Genomic DNA, 432 nt, shown 5'->3' on the forward strand with positions numbered 1-432 from the left:
CTAAATAAAGGAAGTTTTTCTCCAGAAAGGTACGCCTTTATCCTAATTTTTTAGTTATGAATTATTTAGAAAGCTTAGAATTAACGGAAGAATCTGATTATTATAGATTATCTGCCTTATTAGATAATGAAAAACAGGCTGTTCTAAAAACAGAATTAAATCTCAAATCAAATGAAAATTTTAATAAACAAAATCTTTTAAAAGAAGTTTTTAATAGACAAAATATAATATACTATGGAAAAATTCAACTTGAAGCTCCTATAAAGATAAAATCCACCAATGGAGAACTTGAAATAGCTTTGATAAATGATGAAGAATTGAGTAAACAGATTGAGAAAATTAAGGATCAACAAAAAGATCTAAAATTGGATAGATTCATATTAGTACTATACAAGTCTTAATCAAATCTACATATATGAAAGGAATTAATTC

This window comes from Arachis duranensis, chromosome 10 (assembly GCF_000817695.3).
Source record: "Arachis duranensis cultivar V14167 chromosome 10, aradu.V14167.gnm2.J7QH, whole genome shotgun sequence".
In the NCBI taxonomy this organism is placed as follows: Eukaryota; Viridiplantae; Streptophyta; class Magnoliopsida; order Fabales; family Fabaceae; genus Arachis; species Arachis duranensis.